Raw genomic sequence first — 13,940 nt, forward strand, 5'->3', positions numbered from 1 at the left:
TTTTAAAAATACCAAAATTGTCCCCAAGCCCCATGGGGCCCCCAAAATTAAGGGTTTTCCCACCCTTTGGGTTATTTTTCCAGTATGTATACCCCCCAGCAGAATCGGTTTATCACCTACTTTTGTTCTTTTTTGGGGTGTCTGGGCCCCCATTTTTCCATGATTAGAATTCACGGGGCACTGTATATTTTATCCGGGGTTTCGGGGAGCAGTGGACTTTTACATTGTTGTGTAATGTTTCCCATATCAGGGGGGTAATATGTACTTTTCTGTTTTTTTATTCCCATTTATATATATATATATATATATATATATATATATATATATATATATATATATATATATATATATATATATATATATATATATATATCTCACAACATATGGGTCTATGGGTGTCTGCATATGTATACATTTATATGTGGGTATATATCTGTATTCTGTCTCTGAATGTATACATTTGTACTACGAAGAGGGAGAGGCTTATCTCTATGTTGCTATGGGTAGATATACACACACATACCTCTACATATATACATCTACATCTGGTTATTCCGTTCCTTGCCATATAGATCACACTTTGCTGCAGTTGGACTCACAGTGGGTGTGGCTGCTCGTTTGGCGAAGCCTCTGCCCAATGAACACATTCGTTTACATCCCTAGGACTGTCCATATAAGCCCACATCAGCCAACACCTGCACACCTAGACCCATAAGTAGCTGCCCATAGTGCCCCCACACCTCCTCAACAGCACCCATCCTTACTCTGGGTCCTGGTCTGTTCTGGAAACACCATTACACGCTGCCCCCTCTCCACTTCACGGGACCCATTTTATACAATTGTCTCAGCCCATGGGTCATAAGGGTTCCCACCCTTGTATTCCGAGTATGTATACACCCCAGACAGAATGGCAGGTTTATCACCTACTTTTGGTCTTGGCAATTTTTGGGGTGTCCTGTAAGGGACGCTCCAGGCTGTGTTCCATGATTAGAATTCACAGGTGCACTGTATATCCTCCCGGTTGTATCCTGCCTGTGATCTGGGGAGCAGTGGACTCTTTACATTGCTTGTGTGTATGTTTCCCATATCTAGCTGGGGGTGGTGGAAGGTCATGCTACGTGTTTCATGTTTCCTGCTTGGGCTCCTGACTTCCATTGGCATAGCCTGTGAACATATGTCATACACACACACACACACACATATATATATATGTATATATATATATATATATATATATGTATATATATATATATATATATATATATATATATATATATATATATATATATATATATATATATATATATATATATATATATATATATATCTATACATACACACATATATGGGGATATATATACACATATATGGGGTGGCCTAATGGTTAAGGTGTTTGCCTTACAAATACAAGGTGCAGGGTTCAAGTCTCACAAGGGATAATTGGCTAGGCTTAAAATGGCTCACAAGGGCAGTTAGCCTAGTACTAATCTATGAACCTATAAATACATTTGGTCGAATTACACTTAGTCGAAAATGATTCCAGGCATTTCACTTGATTAAAGCTCACTTGACTGAAAGCTCACTTGGTCGAAGTTCATTTGGTCGAAAATGGAATATAGCCCCTGCCCCACTGCAGTGCAACCCTGGAGTGAGAAGATTAAATAAGGGGGGATGTGGGGGGCACAGCCCCCCACATTATACCAATAATTTTTACTACAGATATATATCAATGAATTTCTAATGGATATACCTTCTTATAATAGTGAATACATTAAAAGTATGTAGGGGGCTCCACCCCCCACACCCCCCAGCCCCCCTTACTTAATATTCTCACTCCAGGGTTGCACTGCAGTGGGGCAGGGGCTATATTCCATTTTCAACCAAGTGAGCTTTTAGTCAAGTGAGCTTTCAGTGAAGTGCAATGCCTGGTATCATTTTCGACTAAGTGAATTTGACCAAATGTATGGAATCCATGTATAAATATAAATATAAATATATATATATATATATATATATATATATATATATATATATATATATATATATATATATATTAATATATGTGTGTGTGTGTGTGTGTGTGTGTGTGTGTGTGTGTGTGTGTGTGTGTGTGTGTGTGTGTGTGTGTTTGTGTGTGTGTGTGTGTGTGTGTGTGTGCGTGTGTGTGTTTGTGTGTGTCTGTAAAGCAATACATACCCCCACATGCTTACTGGTGTTTATATATGCTTGACCTGCTTACTAGTGCCTTATTCATTATGACACTGGCACTTCACTATAGTTAACCTTTAATTGATAATTTGCAGGTTATACAGCGCACAGATGTCGCAATATGTTCATGTACAGATTACCAACGGTAAATGGTATGCAATACAGTGGGATTCGGTATGGGAATGTCTGTTCGTTAGGGGGTTGCTCTAACCAATACACTATTTTTGTGCTGCCTCATTTGCATATATTCACATATACCCCTGCCTTCTGGTTCCCCAAACACACCCCCCAATGCCTCTTTAACACTGCTGTCATCCATTCTTCACTTGGATTCGTGGTGTATCCACACCACTACACATTGGCCACACCCTACTCCTATAGACCCGTCCCATCGGTTGACTCACTCCACGTATCCTCAGAACTCCCAAACGTTTAGTCCACAAACATTGGTGACGTGAGCAACCAAAAGAATACTATTCACAATTTTTGGGTTATCCCACATGGGACACGCATGTGTTTATGTCAAGTTTAGACTCTATACTTCATTACATCCTTACTCCCGTTAACATGACACTACAATACATTAATATGTATGACTATGTGGTAACGCACAAGTTACACATGAGAGCCTAATTATGTATGTGTTTAGTGTATTTCTTTTGCAAATAGACCAGTTTAGTAATTGGTGTTGACTTAGCAGGCAGATCACAGGAATGATTCCATGTATGGGGAAGTCCTCACATTTGATTATTTACAGCACAGCACTGACTTCGGACATTGGACACACATCTGAGTTTTAGCAGTTTTGTCCCGTCCCTCTTCTGCATAACCTATTATTCTATCTACTGACAAGGTTTGTAAGGGCACATTCATGTTATTTATGTCTGCAAATGGAATGAATGTGTTATAGAGAATGTAGTTCTACATATTGATGTCTGCATGTGTTTATGCATATATACCTATAACAAACTCACTGACTTTCATGGGGGCAGACCAATTAGAACCAGCCCATCCAACCCTGGCACGCCTGGCTCCATAATTTCATACCCATAGTTCCTCCACCCCACCCGTGTTCAATATGCACACATACCATCCATTGTCCACTTGTTATTGCAGCCATGACATTTCTCCACACATTGCCCTCTCCACAGCATTAGGGGCCCTACAAGTATGTTGTCCCAACCCATGTATTCTCAGGCTCTCACACCATTTAGACCTTGAACATACATGCCCTTGCTTGTATAATGGTCGGAAGGCCAAATGGTCTATCTATTTTTGGGTAGTCCCACCAGGGACTACCCTCTGTGTGCAAAGTAGACTTAGCAAATCAACAATGTTACTCTCACTGGTAATATCCTGCCTGTGGTGTGAGTAGCAGTGCTTTGCTCACTCCTGCCCAGCTGGATATGACATACGCTGACAGCACTATATAATACTGGGGTTGCTATTGATCCCCTTCTCATTCCTTTTCTATGCTTTATTGTTATAACGTTCTTTCTTTATCTATATCTATATATATATATATATATATATATATATATATATATATATATATATATATATATATATATAGATATGTATATATATATATATATATATATATATATATATATATATATATATATATATATATATTTATATATATATATATATATATATATATATATTTATATATATCTATATTATATTATATATCTGTATATACTTATATACATTTCCTATGCTGGGCACTGCTTAGACCCACGCAATTGCACTCAGACTTGCTTACTGGTACTTATATGTGTTTACTGCTGCTTATTTTGCTTACACCTGCTTACTAGTACCTTATTCATTATGACAGTGCCATTTTGCTTGAATTATATTTAAGTTGAATACCTCATGTGATACTCTTATGTTGGTTTTACAGCAAAACGACATTCATTCCACATGGAAAATGATATTTGCTATTGATGGGCTCGAACTGTGACTGTCTGTTTGATAGGCGGATGCTCTAACCACCACACTATTGACACATTGATTCCACCTGTTTTTCTCTATTTGAATGAATATGATGTGTAAGCTACGCTCGGCGGAGGGCAGCGATGCACAGACACGCTGTGCTTTGGTTACGCCTTCCCTATTGCTGCAATTTAAATGTATAATAGGGACACATGGACAAGGAATCTAATTATGACAGTTCTAGGGACAGGGTTCTACATTTAATTACGTGTTTGTGTGTTTACTACTTTGATTTTATTTCAATGTTCGTGGAAACTCTTGTATGCATAGCATACATTTCGGTATCCACGGACAGTGACTTACTGACTTACTATTAGGGGTGGACTCTACTAGTAGGCATAGTAGGTTTTGCAAGTGTTGGGGCATGTTTACGCCTCCGTAGAGCACTTGTACATGCACCCTGCACTTGCACACATTTCCTGCGCATGTCGAGGGTGCGACGGCATGCCCTCATACATATTCATATGGTGCTGCTTCTCCATCTTTAGTGTGGACACTCGGTGCAAGGCTAAAACCGTCCTTGCGCGAAGCTTCTTGAATCCCAGGGATTGTGTTTGTATTAATGCTATATGGAAAGGCAACAGAGCAAATGCAGATGGTATAGACACTGATGTGAATACAGATGCGAATGCCGAAAAAAGAATAGAAGGGAAGACATATTCACTTTACTAACAGCAGATTTGCACTATTCAGCTATTGTTTGCTTGAATGCATAGAATGTTCTCTATACAGTACATATTGAACACCTGGTGTCATTTTTTTAAAGTAAACATTGTATGATAACATGCCATTCTCATAATATAGGAATCTATGTGTGTTAGACCTGAATTTTGAAGAAATGTTAGCAAACTTTTTATATATATCTTAAAGGTCATATTTATGTATGCGGGCACTCCTTTTGTATAAAAACAAAGATTTTTTTTCAAACTAATTTTTTAATGAATGAATAAATGCTCTATTAAACAATAGTCAATAACATAGCCGAAAAACATCATCATAACAAAATTGTTCAGTGCTGTTACATACTACCTTAGCTGACACATTCACAATTTGCTCAAGGAAATGGGTACAAGCTGTTCATTTCTGCAGTTTTTCCAAATATACATACATATATATATATATATATATATATATATATACACACACACACACACACACACACACACACACACACACACACACACACACACACACACACACATATATATATATATATATATATATATATATATATATATATATATATATAAACTGCTATACTTTAATACATGAAATAATGTGAAAAATAAAAGCAGAAAAGCAGTAGTCAATTAATTAGACTAATTCTATAGTAAAAACCACTAACCGCTAAATATCCCATTGGCTCCAGATTTTAAACAGACCAGTTAGCCATATTAATTTTAATTATATTAAATTTAATATATTAATGTTAATTGTATTTATTTTTTAAGCCATGGAAAGAACTATTATGGAATTAATCGATCATAAGACATAGGAAACCCCCAAGCACTGGATCCATCTCAGGTTGGCTTCACCAAGTGCAGGCCATGCTCACTCAACCTGGTGGATTTTTTTTTTTGAAAAGGCCACAAAGGCAATGGCTGAAGGTAAAATGGTAAACACCACATACCTTGACCTGGCCAAAGCTTTTGACAAATTTCCCCTGTTAGGCATAATAGAAAAGCTAAATAAACTAGGAATAAACTCCTATGTCATCCACTGGGCTGTCAACAGGCTCAGATAACATACAGATAATCAAAACTGAGGAAGTTACTTACACAAAGAGACCAGTCAACAGTGGAGTACCCCAAGATTTCATGCTGAGACCTCTCTTGTTTGCCATCTACTTTTCTGAAGTAAAAAACAATGCCAAAGGACTCTGGCTGACTATGTTTGCAGATGACTGTAAGCTAGGAGCAGTTATTCAATCCCCAAATGAATTAGAAATCCTGCAGGAAGGTTTGACTCAGATTAATAACTGGTGTCAAAATCATGGTCTTAAACTAAATGCCAAAAATTGTATTATTGAATCCTTCAGGAAATCATCCACCTCAGGGAAAATCCATATTGACAATATGCCCCTAAGAGTTGACCCAGTTGTTTGGGATTTGGGAACTTATGTAGACAGTGACCTATCTTTTGATCAACATGTGTCCATTGTTTTAAGAAAGTCCTATACTGCACAGCTTATAAACAAAGGGATTGTGTTTTGATCTAGGGATGTCATTGTCCCCCTTTACTTAACCATCATTAGACCAGTCATTGAATATAATGACTTTCTTGTCATATATCTGTCCAGAGACAAGCAACAACTGGAACACCCACAGAGATTCCTTATTAAAAGGATGCAGAGCCTAAACAGCATGTCGTTCATGGACCGACTCAGAGCTTTATCCCTCTACTCAATATCCTACAGACTGCTAAGAGGCCACCTATGTCTGGCATACAAGGCATCCTCTGACCTATTGCTGATGGATTTACTGCACAATGGCAAATTACATCAGAAATACTCATTTTAGGGATCTAAACTTCTTCTGTAACATCAACATAATGTTTGGAGAGGCAGGTATATCTCAAAGGAGATACTGCTGCTGTGGAACAGAATCACCATTCCAATAAAACAAAGTTCATACCTATCCATTTTCAAGTACAACTGTACTGCAAGACTTCTCCTTGTACTACTAATGAATGGTTGCAGCTCCTAAATGCTTTATCCCATGCATGGGTCCCCTCAAATTATTTATGGTATGATCCCTGTTATTCTGATTAGGGTTAATATCTAATTATCAACAACAGGATGGGTAAGGCAAATCTAAACCAAATGATATAGGTTATTTTGAGTAAAAAAAGGGAAACCGGCTAGATTTAAAATGGCCCACAAGAACAGCTAACATAATACTTACCTATGAACCTATTTATTTTAGCATGTCACTAGGCCTTAGGAGTGTTGGACCCTTTCAAGAATTCCATCAGCTGGTTTCCTATGATGCATTTCCAATTTTGGGTGTTCCATGATAAAAAAGATGGCCACTACTGTCCTGATCCAACACCATTATGAACTATCCAATGTAAGGACCATTGCTAAGATGCCAAACAACAAAATCTATAAACATCTTTACTAGGCAATATCATTCATAACATCTGTACTATACTCTGTATCACCTGTGGCTATCTAAGTGCCACTTGTGGACAAGACCATTCCATATGGAAATACTTACCCTTACCCTGCTTGCAATGCCAGCAAGGGAAACCTTACTCCAAGCCAGTTGCCACATAGGCAACATTTATAAAGTAGTGAAACAAGCTATCACCGGTCATGCACTAGACTGTATTTGCTTATGAAATCTCACCCAATCATCCAGCCTCACTGATGCTGGTAAAAAAGTGCTCCATTTAGAAAACATTCCTCTTGAAGGAGACTCAGAGCTATCCAGCACTAACTTGTAAAATCCCTGAAGCCTAGAAGTACCCTTATTTTTGAGAGGTAACATTCCCAGTCAACAAAAACTCTTTAAACATATCTTTTTAAATAAGCCTCTTAGATCAAAGCAAGTGAATTAGACAAAGTCTTAGCCAAAAATATTCCCACCAATAAACTTTGAGACAGGGGAACTTTGTTTTAATAACCCCTAAAGGAACAGTTTGCTGAGATAACTAGTTCCATATACCCTGCACATAGACCCCACTCTGCTTCAGTCTGGACAATGTACAGTGACCTTCAATTTGAATTAATGGATTATGCTATAACCATGCTAAAATAGAGCCTATCACAGCCCTACTAGTACTCTTAGATACCCAGGCATCAGCCCACAAATTTAACCACCCAGGATCCCATATTTTTTAAAGATGGGCTGATCTGCTGTATATACTATACTATATTATACTATACTATACTATACTGATGACGCTGCCTTCCAAAGCTTCATCTCACATCAGAGATTACCTATGTATATATGTATGTATGTATGTATGTATGTATGTATGCATGTATTTGTTTATTCATTTATTTACTCATTTATTCAGTTTGGTAACTAGGGAATAGTACGGATCCTTTCAGTCTCAGAGAGGACAAATATAAATGACACTAGAGAAGCAGGTTGATAAGAGGCATTATGAATACAAAGTAACTGTAATAACAATAAAGTACACAGTACAAAAGACAATAGGAAGGGCTGACTAGAGCAGGAAGAGAAAAAGAAGACATAGAGCATTAAATAGTGTGAAGACCTTCTTTCCTTCTGGCCCTAAGAAAGTACAAACCAATAGCTGCCAGCCACTCCATATTCATAGAGATAAGGGGATATACACCCCTCTCACAGTTGATAGCATAAACGACTTCCTTCAGATGATCTGCAGGGTTCTTCCACTGTAGACTGAACTGGATATCATTCAGTGTATTTTCTTAATATTTGGAGGGAAAGTTGCCTGGGGAATATGTCTTGGTACAATCATACTTTGAGGATAATCCATATTATACATCATTGTACATTGCTGAGGAAATGCAAAAACATTTTTCCACTGTTGCACCTTATCTCTTTGTTCAGTCAAAAGCAGCTGGATATTACAGTACATTGTCTCCTCAACTGATATGACCATCATAATACCAGGATATGTACACAGGGAAAGGACCTTGCAAGGTATGTAAGTATAGTTTTACATCGATCGAGAGTGGATATAGTAATGGGGAAAAGGCCCATTTCATATTGACTCACCAAGAATCCAGTAATCTGTTCCATACAACATTAATTTCTTTATCACCTCATTAATCTGTTGACGTAGTGTGCTGAGATATATAATCTAATCATCAACAAACCATGCAATGAGATCCAACTGAAGAGGTCCCTAAGTAATTTTGAAGGGACTCAGTATTTTCACCTAGATAAAGGTCAACTACTGAAACAACCAGCACAAATACTAGCTGGGATAGTGGGCACCCTTGTATTGCTTCCTTTCTTAGTAGATAACCTCTGACAAGGAGTTCCTTCTCTCAACTTGTGTGGTTCAGTTGAAATTTGGCAGTTTTTACCAGGCAATCAATTCTGAAAGGAAATGTACATGTTCACTGCCTGCCGTATAAATGACCCTTTAATTGAGTCAAATGCCTTGATAAAATTAAGCATGAAGGCCCCCGCTGATATATTATACTTTTGCCAAATTGTTTGATTACTATGCCAAATTCTCACTCATCCAACCTCATTTGTCTTCCTTTGGAAAACCTCAGGTGGTTATTTATGACCAATAACAGAGGAAATAATTTGATATAATCTCTTAGTTAAAATCTTAGCAAAAATGTTAATACCAGTATCCAAAAGTGAACTTGTGTGAAAATTAACTGCCTCTCTCAGATCTTTATTGGGTTTTGGAAGCATGATTACCTTAGCTCTGACTAGATCTAACAGGAACTTCCCAGTATTAGTGGCTTCCTGGTATAATTCCAAACTATGGCGACTGACCTCAGTTTTAAAATTATTATAAAAATAAATGCCCAATCCATTCAAGCCTGGATTTTTCAATTTAGGTAAAGCATTGGTCATGTCATAAACTTCCTGTAGTGAAAAAGGCTGCATCAAAGATGCCACCATATTCTCTGGCACTGTATGTGCTATGGGCCAGTCTGGACCTATAACATTCCCTTCTGCAATCCCATGGTCACTGCATTTAACTGAACCCTCACAATCCTTAGTGAGGATGCATGCAGTCATGATATGCCCCTTGTAGTTCCTAACAGCCTTAACCCTACTCTTCCTCACCTGATCAGTGCATCGTTTCAGTATGATCTTAAAGGGATGCAATACGGGTTCAGGCACCTAGGCAGCGAGACATTTCCCTGTGGTACATTTGACTGGGGACACATGGCTGAAGTGACATTCAGCTGCAGAGAAATATGGCTGTTTGCAAATTCCCTGTGGGCAAAGAGAAGCACACACTGCCGTGCTCACAGCTTTATTAACCAAATGCATGGCAGCAGATGAAGTAATGAGTGTTTTGCTCGGTATACAGTACATACTTATGTAACTACAACATGTAGAAGTGTGCTACAGCATGAAGAAAATTCTGCAGGATACTGTAGTCACATATGCTCCAGTATGTGTTTTAGGTAATGTTTCCTAGACACTGCGAAGGGGGTAGTGGTCCACACACTCCAACTGTAAAGGCACTGCCCATTGTCCACTGCATTTTACTGCCAGTGACATGCCCTCTGGCCAGCCTGCTGCTGATGCCTGACATACTGCTGTCTCATGTTCCCTTGGGGACCATGGACATTGTTTTCCCCCTGTGCATTTGGTTACTGAAGTTGTGGGCATGGCAACATATTTTTCTCTTTGCCCACAGGGAATTTGCAAACAGCCATATTTCTCTGCAGCTGAATGTCACTTCAGCCATGTGTCCCCAGTCAAATGTACCACAGGGAAATGTCTCGCTGCCTAGGTGCCTGAACCCCATATCTAAAATATGTGAATATACTACTAGTTTATATTCCTGTTTTATGCTGTTTATTTCCCACCATAATACCCTGTTATGAAATCAGCCACTTTAATATTGTCCTGCAGATGCTTCCAAGTCCCTTTTAACTCTTTTAGCTTACTTTCAAGTTACTCTTCTTTGTGCGACTGTATCCCAAAAGATATGCTCTCACATCAATGCTTAAATGCCATCCACTTGAATGCTGCATCACTCCCTCATCTAAATTGAGGCCCCCAAGAAACTAAAACTTAGTTAAAAAATAAAAAAATAAAAAATATAACCATCCGAACCACCAAAACCTCTAACAATTAATAATTCAAGTAGTTTTATTCGTATTAAGCACTTTCATCTCCTAGAGAGACTTTATCAGAATACAAATCACCATATTGAATTCAACATTTAAATACATCTAATTAATGACATCATAATTTGCTTCATCAAATAACCCTACCTACTGAGTTAAAGGAATACAGACATAAATTATGTTAAAATACATACAATAATAAGCTCTTCTAGCTTGGACATAATAACATTAAAATAATAATATAAAAATCCCTTTGATCAAAAAATTCATTACAAAAAACTTTATAAAGCATCATCAGAACAATGTTATAACCTATTCACTCATTCTAGTAACATAAGAACAACTGATATAGTGTCATTCAAACCAGGTGGAAACATTGCAGCCAGTTTAAGCTGCAACTGTGTCTCATTTTTCTTTAAAAGGTTTTTCCAGTCTCTACCTCTAGGGTTCATCCTTATAATGTCAAGAATCCCAAATACAAATTTTACAAAACCCATACAAGATAAGGAGTGTTTATATAAAGCACTGGTTAATTTCTTGTTTCTTATGTCATTATTATGTTCATAAACCCTATTCTTTAGCATGTGTTCATTTTTCCCTACATAAAAATGTGTGCATGTCATACAGGCCGCCACATATATCACATCTGTAGTGCTGCAATTCCCCTTTCCTGAAAAATATTTTACTTTTCAAATTATTATTCAAAACTATACTGTCCTGTTTAATAAGAGAGGGGCATTGTGCACACATACCACATGCTCTGGTTCCTGAACAACCCACATATATTTTATCTAGTTTAATTTCAAAAAGCTTTTATAAATTCATGCCCGTTTTATTAACAAACATTGGTCTTTCACCTACTTTATTAAATCTCTTATGATTAGTTCTAAAAATATTCCAATTCATTTCCAATGCCTTCCTCACTCTACTAGTATTATAGTTGTATTGTAAAACACAGGTTTTGTCATAGTTCCTTTTCTGACAACCATGTGAGGGGTCTTGACTGTCATTGTTCTTAATTAAACCTATCCCTAGAAGTGGCTTATACTGGGTGCCCCATTTTCCATACACATCACTGATTATTTCATTCACCAACGCACTAGGATACCCTCTCTCCTGAAACATATTAGAAACCTTCTCCAACTCTGGGCCCAAATCTTCAAAATGTGAGGTCATTTGTGCACCCTAATAGCCTGACCCTTGACAATACTTTTTTTCTGTCCCAGTGGATGATTACTTTCAAAGTGCAGATATGCATTGCAAAAGGTATTTTTTCTATATATTCCAGACCTGAAAACATTGTCCCCTTTGGAAATATTGTTATCCAAATAGTTAATTCCATTCAAAGCATATTGATAAGTAAATTCCAGAAATTCAGTACTGAAGTTGAGATATTGTATAAACTGTATTATTTCTTGCTCAGGGCCTTTCCAAAGAATAAAAATATCATCCAAATAGTGTAAATACAATTTTAAATTACCCCAAAAAAGACAATTTGTCACATAAATATTCTCCCAACCCAGAAGTACTAAGGTGGCATACACAGGCGAGCATACTGCCCCCATGGCAACACCCTTTATTTGTTGATAATATTCCCCCTCAAACCACAAAAAATTATTATCCAAAACAATACTCATCAACTCTCAGACCAACGTGGCCATGTCATGTTCTAACTCAGATTCCTGAAATAGAACCTGTTCAAAAAATATAAGACCATCTTCCTTAGGAATGGTGGTAAATAAATCCTTAACATCCACCGTTAAAAAAATGATTTAATCTGCCCATAATTCCTTCTTTTACAAATCTAGGAACTCCCACAAGCCTTTTACTAAATGTGAGGTTCTATCTACCACATGCTATACACAAGAATCAATCAAAACTGACAAGGGGTGAATTTTGGAACCACTTGCAGCCACAATGGGTCTGAAAGGGGGAATACACACATTTTTATGGATCTTAGGTATTCCAAAAAATACTTGTATCACAATGTCCTTTCTATATACAATTCATGTAAGTCTGAATCTATTCTTCCATCAAGCAAAAATTCCTGAAGATATGAATCAATTCTTGAATAAGAAATATTGATTTGGTTCTAAGACACACCCAAGTATGTTGTTACATCAAGTAGCAAACTTTGCATCTCATTAAAATAGTCCAAACTTTTATTTAACACCACCCCACCCCCCTTCTCTGGAACCATGACACAAATTTGTGTATCCTTTCCCAAATCTAACAGGAGCTCATATTCACCCTTAGTTAAGTTCCCCTGACTCTTGTTGTTACCCATAAAAATCTTATAACTATCCTCCAAAGCCAACTTTACATAAGCCTCCACTATGGGGTGTATGGGTGGGTTATATACACTTCTTTTTTTAGGTAAAAAAATGTTATTTTTAGGACCTAGTACATTATCCCCCTCTTTATGACCCAAAATTATTTCAAAATTCAACTTTTTTGTACACGTTTTTAAAGCCATAATGCTGTCTACCAAATCACCCCTAGCTGAGGGAATAAACTTGATTTCCTTGGAAAACAATTGGAAATATTCAGCAGTAATGGTTCTATCTGTAAAATTATAAATAGTAAAACCCTTCCTTGTATTTACTATATTCTGCTCTGAATGAACTATTTCCTGTCATTGTTCCCATGTTGGTATACATTCTTCTTCTGTGGGTAATAGCTCTTGTTGTACACCCCCTTCTCTGTATATTGCTGTGCTACTCTCTCCGAGTGCCTGACTACTGGAAAATCCTGTTCCCCTTCATTAAACTGTTATATAAAAGTGTATATATATATATCACCTATTGTAAATGAAATGGTAGAGATTAAGAATATAATTATGAACAATTGGAAAGTTATCATGGGTAATAGTGACTTGTGTTCCATCGTGGGTACATTTCCTGTGTTTACATACAAAAAAGTTGTTAACATCAAAAGCCTGTTGGAAGCTAAGAGTTATGTTCAG

This window comes from Protopterus annectens, chromosome 3.part1 (assembly GCF_019279795.1).
Source record: "Protopterus annectens isolate FY-2018-M chromosome 3.part1, PAN1.0, whole genome shotgun sequence".
NCBI classification, from domain to species: domain Eukaryota; kingdom Metazoa; phylum Chordata; order Ceratodontiformes; family Protopteridae; genus Protopterus; species Protopterus annectens.